We start from the raw sequence: 20,882 nt of genomic DNA, 5'->3' as shown, positions 1-20,882 counted from the left end.
AAAACAGTACTTCCAACATAGGCATAAGACCTGTAATACACCACCTCTTTACCTGTTCTCCCCCAATTGTAAAGTAGTCTGTTGCACCACTTTGGTCCTTTAAAAACTTCACTAACTCATTATATTTCCTTTTTTTTTTTTAATGTTTGCCCTACATATACATTTGTGGGCACATGCACTTTTTTTTTTAATCGTTTTTGGGTATGAGACCTATTTCTGTTATCCACTCGGTCCACCCCAAATACACCAACAATATAATGGAGCACCACTTCCCCCTGCAAAGGCACACTAAATAAAGGGGAAATCTTACATAAAAAAAAAACAAGAGCTCTGACCTACTAGAGATAGGAACTCATAGTTGTTTACAATACAGGGATATCTCCTACCTTGAAAATATGTCATGTGGAATCAACTTAGACCTCAGGTGATCAGATTCCATTCATCCAGCCTTGAACCCTGGTGCCCAGGCATAGAAACGGCACAGCTCTTCACAACAGCTGCAAGAAACAAACTCCATCTGGGATGGCCTCAATACTGCAGGGTCAACAACAAGGGCCAGCACTAACATGATATCCCGACAATGAAGAAAACATGAACAACTTGACCTTAGAGCAGTTTAGCCTACCTTACCAGCTAACGACAAGACAAAACCAGAAGACGTAGCACCCTTTGGTAGGTCCAAAAGCCAAGATCGTGATTTACAGAGGACCGGCTGCTAGAACCATGACCAGACTGTAAACATCTTGGGACCAATTAAAAAGCCCTAGTCTAGGCTTTGAACTAAGACCGGCACAATAAGCATGATCCCCAGTTCCAAAGGTCCGGCAGAGACAACTGTAACGGAAAGGGGCTTCTGGAAGCACAAAGAAAGACACTATCCTAGATGCCATCCTAGGTTCAGTACAAAGACCAGATCACCAACCACAGAAGATGGATTCAAATGGCACTGAGGTAACAGAACCTCTAGATTCACAAAGACTGACTTCACCATAAGGCCCACCTCAGGATCTGTACAGATACTGAGACCACTAAACACAGAGCTCTGAATGTATCACCCTGGACAAAGCAGAAGTCTTCCACACACAAAAAAAACAAAACAAAAAACAAAAAACAAAAAACAAAAAAAAAAAAACCACACCACCGGGAGAGTAATGATCCTGAGCAAAGACTAGAACTGATCCCATGACAGTATACTCCAAGGACGGAGAATCCCCATATCTCATAGGGCAAGTGAATTCCGTTTCGAATGACCCCAATATTTACTGTGCCAGGGCAGAGGGAAAAAACAAAAATGCAAAAAGCACAAAACCTTGGATATTTTTTTATATACATATATATATATATATTACCTTCATTTATTATTGTTATTATTATTTTTATTTACCTACCTATTTTGGTCGATTTCTCGGTTTGGATGTGATTATTGAAATTGTTGTCCCCAATTATTCTTTTTTTGTTTGTTTGTTTGTTTGTTTGTTTTTTTCTCTTCCTTTCTTTTCTTTCGTTATGTGCTACACCATGTTTCTTATTTCAAGACCACGGCAAGTTTTTTTGGTTTATATGTTTGTTTGTTTTTGTTTGTATTTTTTTATCAGTTTTTTGTGGTGCTTATCGATGTAACTGGAGTCCTCACTGGATATTTGACACTTCTTTTGGTACTGATGGGGTGTTTCACCATCTTTTTTCTCCTTCATTTCCCAAATCGATGAGGAGAACCTCTAGAAGGATTCTGCCCATTTTTGGGGTATTAGACTCTTACCCCAGCTTACTCATTTTCTCTTTTTCAGGCAAAACCACCCAACTTGAACTGCTAGCCCTGCCCCCACTTAGAGGGGGAAATAAGGGAGGCACCAAGACCAAACTGATGCAAGACTACTAAGTAGTAGGTCAAATACAGAGGGGATCACATATTCTAGCCACCCTGGGGGGGAGGGAAGAGGAAATGGGAGGTAGGACAAAAACGGAGGTGTAGGGAGGACAATTTAGGGATGGGAATCCCCCCTGATTTTATGTAAATATGTATCTAGAATATTATTGTCAACAATATGTAAGCCACTATGATCAAAATAAAAATTATATATATATAAAAAAAAGAAACCCCAAGCCAAAGGAAAAAAAAAACATGACATTTTGATTTTCCTTCTACTGAAAAAAAAAAACTATGGTTCATTTATATAATGAACAACTATGAAGCTGTTAGAAAAAATGAAGTCACAAAATTTGCTTATACATGGATAGATTTGGAGACTATTATTTTGAGTGAAATAAGTCAGAGGGAGAGAGATAAGCACATTATAGTCTCACTCATCTGTGGGATTTAAGAAAAATAAAAGACAATATAATAATAGCACCCAGAGACAATAAAGATGAGTGCTGGAAGGACTAGCCCGTGATAACAAGCTTATCACAAAGAGTGGAAAGTACAGTTAGAGAAATAACTATACTAACAGCTACCATAACAACGATAAAGAAATAAAAGGCCTGTCTTGAAGATAGGCATGGGGATGGAGAAGGTAGGGAATGGGGGGCCAATGGTGGCTGGAAATTTGCACTAGTGAAGTGTGTGTGCATTTTATGGCTGAAACCTAATTATGAGCATGTCTGTAACCTTGACACTTAAAGATATTGTTAAAAAAATTAAGTGGTAGGGAGAATCCTGAGCAATAGCACAGACAGTAGGGCTTTTGCCTTGCATATGGCTGACCCAGGTTCTATCCAGAGCATCCTATATGGTTCCATGAGCCTGCCAGAATGCAGAGCAAGAAGTAACCCTAGAATAGTGCAGGTGTACCCTCCATAACCAAAAAAAAAAAAATGGTGGGAGGTAGTGAGAGCAGAGATGAGAGGGCAAAAACTGGGCACAAGGATACCTGATACCCTTGTACTGCACTAATCCATACTTTTATCTCATGACACCACACACACTTTACCTTTCTTCTGGAATCCCATAATCAGCCCACTGGCCTTCCCTGTGTTACAAGGAAGAAGATGGGGTAGGTGGAAGGGGAGTGTCCATTAAGAATAGTACCTGCCTAAGTCAGTCTAAAGGCATAGAGGGCTTTCACACACACATACACACACACACACACACACACACACACACACACACACACACATACATGCTCATGCACACACCATTTTAGGAGTCAGATAACTACTGAGATACAAAATTTTAGGCCCCAGCACTGAAAGTGTCCCTGAGAGGAGAGGTTTCTGGAATGCAGGAACAGGTTGGCATATGAATCCTCCAAAGAAAACCCCCTTACCTTCTTCTTGTGTTAAAACATTCAGACAGTTGAGGTGGGGAAAAAAACATTCAGACAAAGGCAAAGTTGGAGATGGAAGGATGGATGCACAAATGCATGGATGAACTGATGAGATTGTCTGGGAAAGACTCAAGGCCCCTCAACAAGCATTGTTTGAATACTGAAAGGTTGGAAGCTCAAGGCCATCAAGTTGTAAAGGTCTGCTCTTAGCTATTGGTGACATCTTGGGGAGAAAGGGGAATTACAATCTACAGATTGAATTGATTGCCAGATCCCAGGGAACCCCAATTAGAATGATAACCACAGACTCTCCCACCTTGCACTTTTAGCTCTAATACAAGGCCACATTGTCCCTGCCTGTGCCATCCCAAGACTTTTGTCATCAATCAACCTGGCTCTTGTTGTTTCTCAATTTTAAGGGGAAAGGGCTAAAAGATTCTATTTGGGGACAAAGATAGGAAAAGAGAAAAGATTTGCAGAGTAGGGCCACAGTGGTATTGGTGACACCATTCTGTACCGCTAATGGCCTCAGCTCTTCACCACAACCCTACAGCTCTTCTATCTTTGGCTGGAACTAAGTCAGATGAAATACCTCTGCTTTAGGAAAGATTGCTTTCCTCTTGGTGGGAATTGTGCCTTGCATTCTGAGTGCTAAAGTCATTTTGGAAAGCCAGGCAGTAATGACAGGACTCAGTGTGGTCCCACCTGGGGCACTTAGGAGTGAGTCATCACCACATTTGTCTGATTAAGTTAGGTCCTGTCAGTCACCAAGTGTGCTATAAATACATCAAGAACCAAACAGAAGCAGGCCTCTTCAGGTTAGGAACTAATGGGAACTGAGCAAGGCATGCATTGTGGGTCTTGGAAAAGTGGATTGGTCAGGAAAGGCTATAAAGAGGTGGGGTTAGTGGGGTCTATGTAATCTTTAGAGAGGCCGACACACCCACAAAATCTATCTCACTGTGTCTCCTAGCACCAGGTTTTTCCATATTACTAGGATAAAAGAGTGTATACGTAAGAGAAGGCAGAAGGGTAGATGAGTGGGGACATGTCCCTGGGACATGTTTGATGCCATTGTTAGGTGGAGCACTAGAGCAAGCCCCCTCCACTCCCTTGTATCCCATCACAGATTCCCTGTTGCCTGGAAAAGTATTTCCCATCATCCTCTCTTCCTCTTGTCAAATGCTGGCACTGTTGGAGCTGGAAGGCAGGCTGACAAGGTTAAGGGGAGAAAAGATCTGATAAGCTATCTCACTTCTCAGTTCCTTGACAGACAGGAGTATGTGGATTGGGCCCATGGCTTTCCTCTACCTCCCTCCTAAACATGCCTTCACTCTGCCAGTCAGAGTCAAAGATAAGAGGCCAAATCAGCCCTCCTCCCAGAACCTAAACCTTGAAGCAATTATTTATGGAAACTTAACGGGTGTCTGTCAATACCCAGCCTGGGGCCTCCTGCTGTGTTGTGGTGCATAGAACCTCGGGTAGCTGCATGGTAGTATGGACTGTATTCTGCTGAGGAATGGCATCACTCTTACACATATCACTGAGCTCATGCTGGTCATCATCTCTTTACAATAACCACAGAAAGATCTATAATCATCCCTAAATTTTTGGCAGAGCTACTAACCTACCTTTTGGGAGTTCTGGGCATGGGGCTTTCATAAAAGTCCCAAGTAATAAAGTGAACTTCCACCCCAGGTCATCTAGATCTGAGCAGTTGAGAACATTTGAGGCTAAAAATTGTTTCTTCCTTGTCTATCATACACTAAACAAGGACATTTATAGTAAACCTTCAAAACCTTTCCGGCATGCTGCGTAAGCTCTTTCAAGGATCTGTTCTACTCAGAATTGTAATTAAAAAGGCGTGTATTTTTATATCTTTTGGGGGGACACCCCATTGACTCTCAGGAGTTACTCCTGGCTATGCACTCAGAAATCACTCCTGGCTTGGGAGACCATCTGGGATGCCGGGAGATCGAACCACAGTCCATCGTAGGCTAGAGCCACCACTCCATATTTTTATATCTTTTTATTTCACCTTCCCAGAAATGTATTCAAAAGACTCTAAATTTTTACAATGTAAATATATATTTTATCCAAGTCTCCTTCTGCAAGAAATTCTTCAGTAATAAAAACCCATGTTCTTTTTTTCTTGGTTACTTTTTGAAGTGTGGAACCAGTATTATCCCTTAGTTTCAAGAAAATGGCAGGAAAGCTCCAGGTTGCTCCACTGCTCGTCTACTAGGAATTCTGAGAAGAATCTGAAAGAGAAAAGAGAAGAGGGAAGTAGGAGGCAGTCTGGTGAATAGGTGCAGAAATAAAGTATCTTAGTTGCAGCCTGTTCCACCCACCATCCAGCGTCACAATAACTAACAGGAATGCCTCATCTCACTGTTCAGTGGCCACAGAACAAGGCCACTGGAAGGCAAAACACCATAGCTGTGACTTCTCTGAGTGTCACACAAAAGGAAGTGTCCCACAAACCCTTAGCAAGACCCTCCATCACACCTATCCTGGTCATTTTTTGGTTTAAAGAATTCTGGGAAAACAGAATCCAAGTTGACCCCTGGTTTTCCAGTGAAACTAGACTTTCTATGAAAATTTTCCAGCTCAGACTAGGTATCCAATGGTTTAGAGCACCAGTCTATAAGTCATCTATCTTTGATCTTGCATCCTGGACACTCTATTCTGGATCCATATGTCTGGATCTTCAGTGAGAGCCTGTGTGTCTGAATCTAGAAATCTAGAACAATACCTGACATTGTATCTATTTTTGAGTCTATCTGCTAAAGGTTGGTACTTCCATGATTTGAAAAGACTCAAAAATCACCCATTGAGATATATATGTGAGATTCTCATTTTTTTCAGGTAAGGGTAAGGACTTGCCACATGCTCACAGGGATCAAATCTCAAGACTCAGTTGTATTGAGCCACCAGGGACATCACTACCTAACTTGAAGCATTGCTATGAAGATAAAATAGTGATCAGAGGCTGTTTCTCAAGATCAGTGGCTATAGCTTTTGACAATGTTTCCCTAGAGCTCTCTGGGAGCATCTGAATCTCCTCTGACTTCAAGGATACCACCAAAGGCAGCAAAAAATTGGCACATTCCAGAAGGAACTAAGCCAGGGTTTTCTTGGCAGGTGGCCCAGCATGCATATCCTTTAATAGTCCAGGGTCCCCTATAAATATGCCAACAGCAAACCAAAGGCTCTGAAGCAAATCTTGATTGTTACTCAATTTCAGGCTCTGAAGCATTTTCAGTTTTTTACCTTTCATACCAGCTCAAAAATTCTTCTAAGTTCCCAGTTCCAAGCTTTTTGTTTCTCCTCTTGTTCACAGCATTACTGCTTTCTGCAGAGTACTGCAGCAATCACCTAGTAAGAGAAGGGATCAGAGCCAAAGAATAGGAAAAAAATTTGGTGAGGTTGCCTGATTCTCCATAAATATTTATGTCCACTTGATGAGTTAGTGTTAGAGACTATCCTCGTGGCTTCCCATGGAGGATTCTTGGTACAGGCTCAGGGTAAGGCTGAATGCTCACTTCTTCCCCAGCCAAGTTCTTGAAAACCCTCAGAGCCAGCCTAATGGGGCCTTTATGGGTTCTGTGCAAGTGCCCTTGATATTTCTCTAACCACACACTACCACAAAAACATTAGAAATAAACTGAGACTAGGAAAGGTAAGTAGCTGATCTGGTTCATTAGAAAAGCTAGGATTAGAACCCATTGATCTCAGCTCATCCCCTTCTAGGCATAATGTGTGTTGTTCTTCTGGGATTAGTCTGAGTCTCAATTGCCACTCCTCCCTCTTCCCTCTGTCCCAAGGAAAGGTTTCACTCTACTCCTCTCATCCCAAACAGTCCTCCATGATTATGGTCTGCACAATTTGTAGCTGAGGTACACATGTGTTTTCTTTACCTGTCCTTCTTTGGGTCTCATGAATATTTTTCCAAGGTGCCAAAATGAGCAGGGCAAAATGATTTCAAAGATTAAGCTACAAGCATTATTGGAGTCATTGCTTTGAGGAGGTCTTAGATGGCTCCCATTTGTAGGAACACTAATGTCAAAGCTTCTATTTGGTGTATCCTCTGTATGGCTTTTGGAAACATAGAGTCATAAAATCACATATTCTTCACCCCTAAGGAGGGGTTGTGACAACTATGTCATCATGAGACACGGGCATACTAAGCCCTGTGTTAATGATGGCAATGTGCCTACAGCACCACCTGTATCACAGTCCCCTTGAGTGTTTGCTTGTTAAACATAGACGAGCTCCAATCTACTCTCAAAATCATACCAGAGTCTGCAACAGAGACCAGGGATCGTCCCAGACTTCCAGATTACCTGAATTTCACAGAATTGTACAGAAATTGTATGAGCATTGGAATCAGAAAAACCTGGATTTAATTCTGAACTTTGATCAAGTTGTTTAATCTTCATAAGTTTCAGCTTTTCTCTATAATTAAATGGGTCTAGGAGAAAAGGAATAGAATCTGCATCCTAGGTCAAGAGAGCGAGTGAGAGACAGACAGACAGACAGATAGACAGACAGAGACAGAGAGAGTGTTAGAGTTTAGCTAAAGTTTTTCCAGCTCAGAGTGCTTTCACCCCAAACTTGAATGTAGTGCCCAGATGTGGTAAGCATTGGAGAAATGGCTTGGATCTGCTCCTGTAAACTAAAGAAAATTGAGACAAATCACTGATGAGATCATTGCAGGTGATGGAGAGTGTTTAGAAGATCAAACGCTTCCTAGTTTTAAGCAATCAATCAACATAGTGAACATCTATTATGAGCTCAGCACCTGAAGCAAAGTTCTCACCTACAGAAATTCAGGTTTTAGTGGCAGAGATGGGGCAAAAGCATACAATATTAAATAAAAATAGGAATGAGCTAAAAGAATAAGACAGTTACAAGGGGCTCCCCATAGGTTGATTTATTCATAACACACTTATTAATAATGCATAGTGTATCTGGACTATATCAGAAACCAAATATCCAGGTTTGAATAATATGGTTGTCCCCTCAAGTTATTCAAAGTCTAGGGAAAGAGATGACTGATAAAATCAGTGTCCACGTTTAATTTAATTTCTTCCTGCTGTGAATATGGCAAATGACTAAGTTTTATAACAACTGAGATATTTAATTCAAAGCCTAGGACACCAGTTCTAACACTTGTATCAGGAAGATATCCAAGGTCAGCTTTCCTATTTTAGGTTATCCAGAGCTTTGAATTCAAGGACCACAGTCAAATACACAAGGTAGATCATTATCAAAGAAGTAAAGTGAGACAATTTTGCAACTCAAAGGAAGTGCACTGACATGAGCAAGTAAATCCATTCTAACTGATAAAATAACTTAAAGAGAAGGAAAATACAGGGCATACAGTATTCTTTGGATAATTCCAATTAGCATGAGATGAAGGGATCCAAACATAGCCATGCGTGCTGTGAACTTTATATATGCTTTAATTTCTTGATGAAGGTATGTAATAACATCTGCATCTTTTCTCCTCTGTGGGCAGCACTTAGTAGATAATATACAAAGTCACTGAGGCTGGAGAGATAGCATGGAGGTAGGGCATTTGCCTTGCATGCAGACAGATGGTGGTTCGAATCCTGGCATCTCATATGGACCCCGAGCCTGCCAGGAGCAATTTCTGAGCTTAGAGCCAGGAGTAACCCCTGAGCACTGCTGGGTGTGACCCCAAAAACCAATATATCTAATAAATATTCCTTGAGGTCTTCAGAAATGGCTCAATGGGCTGGAGTGCAGTGTCTGCAGGTAAGGTTCTACCATCCTTTGATCTTTTTAGTCTTTTATGTTTGTTTATTTTGGACAATACCAAAAATAATTATCCAAGGATTACTCTAGGCTCTGCATTCAGGGGTCTCACGTGGTGATGCTTCAGTAACCATATGGAGTACCAGTGATCAAGTCCAGGTCTGTCACATGCAAGGCAAGTAGCTTATTCACTGTACTATCTCACCAACCTCCACTTTTCTCTTTTCATTGCTGACAACAGTTTCAGTTCTGAAAAGTGTCCTGTAGAATACATAATGGACTTGGACTTAAGGCTGAGGCAGCAGCCATAAGCCAGGATTTCCTTATCATCCCAATTATTTATATTTACAGAAATTCAAAATCTTCCAAAATCTGTAAGTAGCTAGAATGTGTCTCATACTCTGAGTCAAACACTCTACACCTGAGTGTCTTGTTTGTATCCAGTAGTAAAAACTGGGGTATCAGAAGGAAGAACTGAAAACTCTAAGGAGCATGAGTTATAGGAAGCAGGAAAATGGAGAGATAGAAGTCCATTTAGGCTGCTGTTCAAAGTCCTATTATAGAAACCTGAGTCTAAGGCAACATACTTATTATCCCCACCCCCCATAGTTCAAGAATATCAAATAAGTCCACCATGCCATAAAGAGGAAAGCCAAATGATAAAAACTAAAAATCTGAATGTGCACCAGTGGGAAAGTCACATGCTGTCTCTTAAATGTCCTCTTCTAACCTAGGTTCCTTTGTTCCTTTTGTGACTTGCTTGTGCCTTGCTTATTCTGCCTCTCCTTCTTTGGGGCCAAAAGACACATTTGTGTTGATGAGGTCCCATCAGGAGACTTAAAAGGTACTGAAAATCGATGACCTTGATCAGGCCAGGCCTATTCAGCACTTGAAATGTTCATCTTTTGATTCTAAAATACACTTTGAGACATTTACTCAAAGGAAAGAGTCAACAATGAGTATAAATATGCATTTTCAAATATTGATTGAGACATAGAAAACAAATCTTCCTGAAAGTTAGATTAAGTAAACTATGATATGCCTGTACATGGAATTGAAAGTGATAGGGAAGCTCAACAAAAAAAGATGAATAGACATATAGACTATTCAAATATATTCATGTGTTACTTGATATGAAAGTTACTGTAAAATTGAAAAGAAAAGAAAAACAAGCCTTTTGGTTTTTAAGCCATAGGAAAAAAAATGTTCTATTTTAGGGGCCAAAGCAGCAGGTAGGGCACTTGCCTTACAGGAGGCCAACCCAGATTTAATCGGAATCACTCCATATGGTCCCTCCAAGTTCAGTCAGGAGTGATCTTTGAGGGCAGAGCCAGGAGTAACCGAACACTTCAGATGCCCCCCAAAAGTCTTATCTTGCGTGAAATTTAAAAAATGTTAACTGTCTAAGAAACTAGTTGTTTTTTTTTAATCTAAGCAAATTTTAATATTATACAGGATATCTTAAAGTGGTCTCATTTGCTTTTGGTGGAAGTATAAAGTATAAGGGAAAATTTGACAGTCCACCAACATTATAAACTCCTAAATATGTCCAGAAGAGGAACTTATCCTGGTTCAAATCTATATACACAAATCTATATAAATTTGTATGTGATGATTTTTACAGCATTGAATTTCATAATATTAAAACTTGGAATAAAACAAATTATAGTATATTTGAAAGGTAACCCTGTGTCATTATAAGGTTATGAGGCAGAATGAGTTAACTCAATGCATACTATTATGAAAATTAGACCCAAGATACACAGACATAGGACTGGTAGATAAATGAGCACAGAAAGCAGAAAGATATTAAGTAAGTGTAAGTGGTCTTACATATTTGTGATATGTACATATGAATATTTTCACTTAACATAAAGATATTATAAAAGATAGAAATTAGATGCTAATAGTGGATACTTCCGAAGGACAGAACTTGAGTAGGAGGGAATCTTTATATTTTATTGCTTATCATCCAGAACCACCGATTAAAAAATCCAGTACTTATGTCTTTTCCTTATAATTTTAAAAATATAACTGGAATCCATATCATGGCTATTGTATTAAACACTGCAATGAACACATAAATTTTTTGTTTTGTCTTGTTGGGGGGGCCACATCCGGTGACACTCAGGGGTTACTCCTGGCTATGTGCTTAGAAATCACTCCTGGCAGCTCGTTTTATTCCTTGTTGTCCCACATTTAACCATTTTTCTGTACTAATGATTTTTGTTTTGGCCAGGGTGGATTACATATCTTTCACAGTAATTTTTTGGGTGGAGTCTGAAGCTTCAGCAGGCAACATGTCACGGCAAGGTTCCATGCTATAGGCTTTTTGGCCAAGCTAAGGTGAAGATGCAGCCTCGGCAGCGCCCCCCCCCCCCCCCCCCCCCCCCCCGTCCACAGGCTTATTCCTGTACACCTGCTCAGGGTCCCAGCAAGTGGGTTCCGGCGAGGTGCAATTTAAAAGAGACCCCTGGCTTCCTAGTTCCTGCAAGGGGCTGGGAGGGGACTGGTGAACTTCCAACTTCCAGCAATAAGGAAGCAAACGCCCTCGGGGAGTCGGAAGCTTCAGCAGGCAACAAGGGGAGGACATGGCTCCATGTGCTCTTTGGTTGTCCAAATCACAGACCAAAGTAGTGTCTCAGAAACAATACCCTCCCTCTTGACTATTTCTAAAACATAAAAGGAACACGTGTATCTCCTTTGTTTATCTCAGATGTATTCCCTTAACATCTATAACTTTTCGAATATCCTCATATAGTGACAAGTTTGCCCACTGGCTTTGTTATTTGATTGTTTGATTTTCCCTCTTTGAGATCTGTTTTATAAGCAATACTGGTAGAGGAACATCTCTGTATAGATTTCATGTTTGAACCAAGTTACGGGGAATGTTGGACTTCATTCGTTGGCCCCAGATGCACCAACAATATCTTGTGGCATTGCTTCTCTTTTGCATAGGCACATTAAAATGGGAAAATAATACATATGCAAACAAGTTCTTATCTAATAGAGATGGGAACACAAATTTGATAATGTAATTAGGCCTTTTACCCCGAACATTGGCATAATGATTTGGCTCAGGCCTCAGAAGAATGGGCATCGCCCACACACACCTGAACAATGGATACCATCTATGGAAACAACCACAATTGTCTATAACATTACCAGGATCCAAGCCTCTACCAGGGAAGACCTACCACTGCTTTGGCATTGACTTACTCCAAAGAGTGCTCCCAACACCCAGACGACTCAGCAACAGTCTGCATGCAGGGCAGATCGCTCCGCATTGAATGGTATGCTGAAACTAGAGGATGCTCCACATCAGCCTGACATCGATGAAAGAAATGCACAGAATCCAGAGTCTTTAAATATAAGAACCTGATACCAACAATAGCTAAAATGTGAAAAAGTTTCACTGGGACCTTGAGAATGACTGGAGTTGGATGGACTGGTATGCCTGAAATTCAGTCTGTCTTATGCCAATAAACTTCTGTGGTGAGGTCTTTTTGTAATCAGGTCAAGGATTTTTTTTCCATTTTCCCCATTTTTCTGGACCTATGCAAACAAAGGCGATTGCCACTATCACACCTTTACTATATTTTTTACTCTTATCCTTTAAGAAAAAAAATACAATTTACTGAACTTAAAAACAAATAAATGTAGTAGAATGCCTGTCTCAAATACAGGCAGGATATGGGAAGGGGGGAAGGGGGGAAGGGGTAATGTTACACTGGTGAAGGGGGGTGTTCTGTTTATGACTGTAACCCAACTATGATCATGTTACTTAAATAAAAAATATATTAAAAAAAAAAGAAATCGCTCCTGGCTTGGGGGACCATATGGGACGCCTGGGGATCAAACCAAGGTACATCTTAGGCTAGTGCGGACAAGACAGATGCCCTTGTGCCACCTCTCTGGCCCCAAATATTATTCTTAATTGATGTTTTTGTTTTGAGATCTTGAAGTAGATGTCAAGAAGTGGAATATTGGGTAAAATTAGAGATTCCATGTGACCCAATGATTTACAAGCCAAATTCTTTGATGAATTTAGCTATCTTTGCTTTCAAATGATTTTTTTAAGAGACTCGAAGATTTGTTTCAAAAACACTGCTTTCTATTCTAAAACCATTAGAATTTTTAAATAGTAAAATTCATAATGCACCACTTATAATAGACTCTACCTCTGTGATACAAAATTTTTATTCCCACCTTAGAACTAAAAAGCCAATCTTTAAGTTATGAAATTAAGAATAAACTTGAGCCAGAGCGGTGGCACTAGCAGTAAGGCGTCTGTTTGCCTTGCAAGTGCTAACCTATGGTGGACCGCAGTTCGATTTCCCCAGTGTCCCATATGGTCCCCCAAGCCAGGAGCGATTTCTGAGCGCATAGGCAGGAGTAACCCCTGAGCGTCACCAGGTGTGGCCCCAAAACAAAACAAAACAAAACAAAACAAAAATAAAAGAATAAACTTGAGACTAAGTGGAGAGGACTATTTGGAAATTAAATCAATAAAATGTTTTCTTTTATTAATATTGTTAATCCAGAGATTACTTAAGATCTGTACACGTAGCTGAAGTTTACATAAAAGAGATTTCTCTCTGTATGTCTAATTGTATGTCTTCCTTTGTTTCGTTTGTCTTCCAGATGGCATAATTAAAATGAACATACTTTATGATGCTTTAACTAACCCAAATATTTGAAAAGAAAAGAAAAATTATATTTTAGAATAATATTGGTTAATGAAAAACTAGTTTAAATGTGATGATTTAGTTTAAAACATGTGTGCCTTTAGAATTATAAAATTAGATATAATGCTATTATTCTACTTGAGTTTGTTAAGCAAAGTTAACCCCTGTTATCTGTGCAAGAAAAATATAACATGTTCCACAGGCTTTTCTATTTAATATGAAGAAGATAGAACTAGTATGAAGCCTGATACTACCATCTACATCATCCAAGAATGTTGGTATGTCAGATAAAAACTTAAGTTAAAAGCTAAAGATGAAAAACTACAACTGCAAGGAAATATCCCTCATATTTTTTTGAGAACTGGAAACTTTAGAACTATATTAAATCAAATAATAAAATAAAAGCAGTATTATTTCAGGCAAGATAATCTTTCTAGCTTGGTTTCATACATTATTACATTAAGATTCCATGACTGAACATTATCAGAAAAAAATGTTCACTTTGTAGGAAATAAATGATATAAATAAATTCATTAAATAAATTTAACCTGTTTAACATGAAAATGAAGTTTTAAAAAAATCTATATAATAAAGTTAAGAGCAAAATTAAGTCTTCTAATGTTATATTTGTATATAGATTAGTATAATTTTTCTTAAAATTTATATAAAGTTCCTCAACGTTGTCTCGGTATAATGCTAATAGGTTTTTAAAAAAACACTAATTTTTTTTGTGTTAGAAACTTTAAGTAAGACAAAAGTACAGAAAAAAAAAAGAACTAGTGACACTAAATATGACTTTGAAGATGGGAAAATTACAAAATTTGAAGAATACTTAAGGCTTCAGCTATTTAGATTTAATGTGCATATATACATGCCTTGAATACTGCATATATATGCATATTTAATTGACAAGTGGTTTTTGAAATTAAAATTTAGTTGGACTGAAACAATAATAGAATGGACAGGGCACCTTTCTATGCAACTGACCTATATTCTATCCCTGGCACTCAGGGTTCCCTGAGCACTGCCAGGAGTGATTTCTGAGCACTGACCCAGGAGTAAATCCTAAGAACTTCTCAATGGGCCCAAAAATAAATAAACATTTGAAATTAAAGCAGTAAAATCAAATATTTATTAAAGAAAATTTAGTAATTATGTATTTAGAAAGATATCCATTAATTTCAAACTCTCTAAAGAGAGGTTATACTTTGGAGGGTTCACACCTTGTTTCTGGGGAGTACACCTAGCTTTGCTCAGGGCTTACTCCAAGTGGAATTAAGAAAACAGAATGCAGTGTAGGGCTCAAATTGTGGTTATCCACATGCAAGATAAATATCTTAACCCCTGTACTACTATAGAGATTTCCCTGACAGTCTCCTTATTTTTGTTGTTGTTTGGTTTTGTTTTATTTTGGGGACATATCCAGTGATGCTCAGGGTTACTCCTGGCTTTGCACTCAGCAGTCATTTTTGGTAGTCTCAGGGAACTATATGCATGCTGGAGATCGAACCCAGGTCAGCCTTGTGCAAAGTAAGTGCCTCACCCACTATGCTATCATTCTGGTCCACAGTCTATATTTTTTACAAGAAAATAAATCTTGTAAGAATAGGACATTTATATCAAAGGGTCTCTGAATTAGGCCTTCTCAATAGTGAATCTCCTAACTCACAAGATCTATTGAAAACTGCCTCAGCTCCTGAACTCTGCAAATAACAAGAAAGAACCTGAGAAGGCTCAGACTATCACAGATTAGGATGATGAAGCAGATGACATCAGAGGTGACTGCAGGGCCCAAAATACCGGGTACTTGCTGTGCAGTCAAAATTTAATTTCCTCTCAATTTTTCCTCCTATGACCTGTATAATCTATAATGAGCTTCCTGCTTGACAGGCCTATGGATTTAAAGACATTCAAGTATAGAGAGATAGTCATAGTCGAATGCCAGTATAGCAACAATATGTTAAATATAGAAGTCTCCATGATGTCAGGCGATTTCTAGACCCACATGTCCTTATATGTCCCGACTGTCTCCCAAGGTGGCACAAATGTCATAAATACTGATTACTGTAACTATATTGTCAATCCCTCTACAAATGTTATTCATGTCCTAAATGATCTAAGGACCCAACTTACTTCTATGAATGATGTACTGCCTTCTCTGGGGAAGATACAAGAAATTGGCTTTCTGGTTCAAATTTAAGTGTTTCCTTCTTTCTCTAATACTAATTATAGTTCTACTTACAATTGCTCCCATCTTGTTTATTATTTGTGCACACATTTTTACAAACGTATTAACTGTTTATATATAAATGAAATGCACCTTTTATTTTTCATTTTTTTTCTTTAGGAAAGATTTTTGTTCTGATTTTATCTGAATGCCAAGTCTGAATCTGGATGTAAGAAATAGCAGCAGCTTAAGCAAGCTCTCCAATTCCAACTATTTGATTAAAATGAATTTAAAGGGCAGAATCTTCCCTGGGTGGGTCTGCATCCATCAGTGTGAGCTGATCACCCTCAGCAATTTACAGGTGAATGCCTAAGCACAGGGGGGGGTGTATAGGATAATTTGATTACACAGGAAGTGACTATGGTGGGGAAGTCAGTCCTTCCCTCATTGGCTATGAAAGTCCCGAGGTCCCAGCCCTACTCCATCCCAGCTTTTGGCTAGCTGCAGCTACCCTAAAAACAAGGTGGAAAGACAGCCGTGGCTGGAAAGACCAGGCCAGATGTCTGTGCAATCAAAGCATTTTGCTCTTAATTCACATTTTATCATATCTAGAATGATTTTTCCTTTGGATAAAAAAAAATCTCAAAATTCAAAATGCAAATTTTTGTTCAGCCAATATCTTGGAATTACTTTTCAAAGACACCCTTAACTATAACTATTTGTCTCATTATTTGTTTTGTGGTACCATGAATTGAATCTAGGTCTCAGTTACAGAAGACATGCATATTTATTGTTCACCTAGTAATTTGTGATTACTTGCCCCAAAACTGCTTTGAGTCCAGAGTCATAGTAGGGCATTTGTCTTGTATGCAGCCAACCTAGAGTCAATCCCTAGTACCCCATTTGGTCTCCTGAGCTTTGTCAGTCAGTAGTGATCCCTGAGCCAAGAGTAAGCCATGAGCACTGCCAACTGTGCCTTTCCCCCTCCCAAATAAAAACCCAAATGCTTTATCACTTTTATTATTATTTGTTTTTTGTGTTGTTTATTTGTTTTGTAGTGACAGGAATTAAATCCAGGTCCCAGGTATACAAAACATGAACTGTACCATTAAATCACATCCTCAGCTCTTAATTATTAGTTGAATAACAACTTCCCTTTCTGTACTCAGAATGACCCGCCTATAATGGTACAGAAACACAGGGAGGGGGTGAAGAAGCAGCTGTCAGACCCTAGATGTCTGTGTCTATCTCTTTTGCTGTCACTTTATCTTCTGTCTCTATCTCATCTCTCTCTTTCATCCTTCCTCTAAGGACACCTAAACTTTAAACACTGAAAATAAACTGTGCATTACTTTCATCTAGGCAGAAATGATATTCTATTTTAATGAGCCCAAAATTATGTATATTTAGTTGACATATATTGGCAAGAAAAAATTACTGGGCCCGGAGAGATAGCACAGTGGCGTTTGCCTTGCAAGCAGCCGATCCAGGACCAAAGGTGGTTGGTTCGAATCCCGATGTCCCATATGGTCCCCCATGTCTGCCAGGAGCTATTTCTGAGCAGACAGTCAGGAGTAACCCCTGAGCACCGCTGGTGTGACCCAAAAAAAAATTACTTTACCCATCACTTATGAGAGAGAGGGAATTTAGGAGGCACATGTCTATCCTTCTCATAGATAAACAGTTCCTCAGATGTATCAAATAGTGGGTAGGTTGGTTCTTTAAAATCATTTCCAGGAACACAGAAGAAAGGGATTTATCAATCATTACTATTTTCCTGAAAGACAAGGTTGTGGTAGTTGGACATTGTGTAAGACAACCAAAACTCTCTCCCAAATTTAATTTAGAGGATTTGAGTATAAAATATCAAATAAATAAATAAAAGTTACAGAGATGTCTTCAAATGCTTTAGAGAGTGACTCTTCGCCACTAGTGTGGTCATATCAAGTCTACATTTAGCCCCTTAGCTTTGCAGTTTCAAAAGTGCATCTGTATCCACTCAGGACTAGACTAAGAGATCACTGTAACAGAACAGATGGCTCTGAAATGGGCCTGATTATGTACAAAGATGTAAGATTCATTACAGCTCAATGAGGGAAAGAAAGGATTGCCCAATAAATGGTGTTGGGACAATTAACTAGCAATTTGGAGAAACAGTAATTTTAGAATCTTACTTTACGTTATGCAATAAAATACATTTCAATTGAGTGGAAGAGTTAAATGTGTTTTTGAACATCAAATGCTCAGAAAAATAGAACTAAGTATTTCCAAACCTCTAGAGGTTTGTGTGTAACTTTATGTGCTTAAAGGCAGTACAAGAAGTAAAAATAAAAGAGACAGAGAGAGTAAGAAGTCTAAATTTTATGACAAAAACTTTAAAGTATAAAAGCAAAACCAAACAAAAAGATAGTATAGCAAATGTAACCAAGAGGAACAATATTTAAAATCTCTTATATATTGATCAGAAAATAATTAAAATTCAATAATTTGCAAACATTTTTAAGGGTTCAGTTTCCAGAAGATAGAAATGTAAATGAAAATGCTAAGCTATTGTTTTCTTCTGTTCAATTTGAAAAAAAAAATGTATAAGTCTCTGGGCTTTTGTTTCTGGTTAGACTACATCCTCAAATCTAAAAAAAAGAAGACTATAGAATTTCTCCTAGAAATGAGAACTTGCTTAGAACTCACTATTTAGTGTAAAGGTTTTGAAACTGTTCAGGATGCAAAGAAGACTAAATAAACTGAATTCCCAGATGTGGAAAGTTCTTCCTTGAATTGAAAAAAAAAAACATGTCTGTTTCTAACTATGAAAAAGAGGAATAAAATGTTGAGTAAAGTGCTGTCTACTAACTTAGAAATTTTAATTTACTATATATGAGCTATTAGATTCCTAAAGATCCCAATCACAATGCAAGTCTATATCTGATCATAAATCAATATTTTTCTAAAGGCCTTCATAATTGGTCTATATAAATAATATAAGTTGAAGGATAAAGGCAAAGCAGAACTGCAAATATTCCCTGGGAAATCTATGCTTGACTTCAAGTTCAATATCTGCTAAGATTAGAAAAAGAAATGCTAAAAGAAGTCCCTGCAGGGGATATAGAACAGTCACCATATGTCACCAAGTTACCCTCCAGAGTCTTGGAGCAGGATGAAAGAGGGTAATGGTCTCCCATTTTGCAGGAGAAGAGGTAAAACCCACAGCTGACATTTGGTTTTAGAGAGGAAAGAGAATTCCATCTATGTCTCAGAACGCTGACACTACGGTTGTGAGTCACTAAAAGTCTCCTGAGTCTCTGGTGCTTGAGTTCAAACCTCGGTAAAGGGAGAGTCTGATACTATCTCAAAACATTTAAAGTCTGTGTTGAACTCATCAAACTGAAACTATAATAAAGTCCATGTCCATGTCAAATATAGTTTTAATTGTCTCATTCCATTACATTAGTGGTCTAATAGAAAAGACATAAACTTCTTTATGGGTTATCTGATATTTTACAGAGAGTATACACTGTAAATAAAGAATTAAGAAACCATAAGATAGCAAGAAAATGTGGGCTAGGGTCAAGAAAGGAACAGCAAATAGAAGATTCAGAGATGTCCCAGATGTTTGAATAATCTAGACAATAATTGTCAAGTAAACAAAATAAATATGCATGTACATGTGATGAATTTTGGCAGAGAGATGGAACTATCACTATCTCTAAAAGACCATTAATTTTATTTAAAACAAAGATTTATAACAATAAATTATAGAATTTATATTGGTCATATAGCAGAATATATATAGAAATGAGGATGGGTGGGTGTGAGATAAGTAGAATGATACTATATTAGATTCCTTATAATATTTGTTAATTAGAACGTTGTTATTTGGAAGTTAATACTAATAAATAAATGGTTTTTAAGGTAATCTCTAGAGAAACCACTAAAAGAATAAAACAGGAATAGTTAAAAATCTAATAAAGAAGATAATATGATACATTAAAATTACTTAAATTAGTCAAAGGAATGCAGTAAAGGAGAAACATAGGAAAAACATATGGGACAAATAGAAAGCACATACCAAGTATTAAATGTAATTGTATTACATTTAATATAGTTTTTAAAGAAAAATGTGTTCTGACACATACCAAGATGGCAAAGTTAGTTGTACTAAATGTAATGCATTTTATTTAAAATATACCAAGATGGTAGCTCTAATTATATTATAGGGAATACTTTTGGTTCACAGCAAAAAGACACAAAATGGTTTTTAAAAAATATAATAAAATTTACTATTTGAATTTCAAACAAAATTTGATTGCAACACTAACATATAAAGTGAAGTTCAAGGGGCTAGAGAGATACTACTGAAGACAAGGCACTCGTCTTACATGCGGCACACCTTTGATTAATTTCTGATGCCGCATGATTTCTCAAGCACTACCAGCGCTTGCTCCTGAGACCCTGACAGCTACCATGTATACTCCTTCCAAATAAGCAGAACAAAAGTGGAGCCACAAAGAGCACTCTTAAAGTCAAAGAAACACGCCATGTTAGCATAAATGGAAAAATCAGCAAGAAAACAAATCTACAGATACATTTACATATAATCACAGAATATGCAGGAAACAACACATGACAAAATTAAAAGAGAAATAGAGAGATATACAAAATTGAGTATTTTAATACATCTCCTTTCAATATTTATATTTAGAATAGACAAAAATAAATAAGAATGGTATAGACATGGTGAAATTTTTATTTATAGAAATTGTGCTCAAATATCTTATAAATATTTTAATTGCATACAAATAAACACACAAACATGCAATAGGGTGAACCCTCAAATAATTCTCAATGTGCTTCAAAGGATTAAATCACACAAATTGTGCTATTGAACCACAATTATACAGTTTAAAGTCAATTATATTTATATATATAAAAATCCAAAAAAATCTCCAAATATTTTGTAATTGAATCACATACTCTAAA

The 20,882-nt window shown here is 38.0% G+C and overlaps 1 pseudogene; it reads right to left on the bottom strand.

Annotated features, from left to right (window-relative positions):
• Positions 1 to 5,461: 5,461 nt before the first annotated feature.
• The window catches only part of LOC126020320 (Y-box-binding protein 2-like), a 49,021-nt pseudogene continuing 33,600 nt past the window's right edge, over positions 5,462 to 20,882 (bottom strand).

The sequence above is a fragment of the Suncus etruscus genome, chromosome 1 (genome assembly GCF_024139225.1).
Source record: "Suncus etruscus isolate mSunEtr1 chromosome 1, mSunEtr1.pri.cur, whole genome shotgun sequence".
Taxonomy (NCBI): domain Eukaryota; kingdom Metazoa; phylum Chordata; class Mammalia; order Eulipotyphla; family Soricidae; genus Suncus; species Suncus etruscus.
This window is presented reverse-complemented; position numbering and strand designations above follow the sequence as displayed.